The sequence below is a fragment of the Arachis ipaensis genome, chromosome B02 (genome assembly GCF_000816755.2).
Source record: "Arachis ipaensis cultivar K30076 chromosome B02, Araip1.1, whole genome shotgun sequence".
In the NCBI taxonomy this organism is placed as follows: Eukaryota; Viridiplantae; Streptophyta; class Magnoliopsida; order Fabales; family Fabaceae; genus Arachis; species Arachis ipaensis.
In genome coordinates this window covers 12,242,362-12,242,576 of record NC_029786.2, presented here as the reverse complement: position 1 = coordinate 12,242,576, position 215 = coordinate 12,242,362, and the positions used below count along the sequence as shown (strand labels likewise).

At 38.6% G+C, this 215-nt stretch overlaps 1 non-coding gene across 1 annotated transcript; it reads right to left on the bottom strand.

The window, feature by feature from the left end:
• TRNAW-CCA lies at positions 1-72 on the bottom strand. The gene has a single exon. It is a non-coding gene; the product is annotated as a tRNA-Trp (tRNA).

Sequence of the window (215 nt, the reverse complement as noted above, 5' to 3'; positions counted from 1 at the left end):
TGAACCCGACGTGAATCGAACACGCAACCTTCTGATCTGGAGTCAGACGCGCTACCATTGCGCCACGGATCCGCTTGCTACTTCATTCGCAAATTAAATTTTAAATATCCATCATTTTACTACCACTCCGTTCGTTTACTGATAGTGATAAGTCCCCAAACGAAATCAGAAACAGAAACCGAAACGGAAAAAAAAAAAAAAAAAAAAAAAAATTT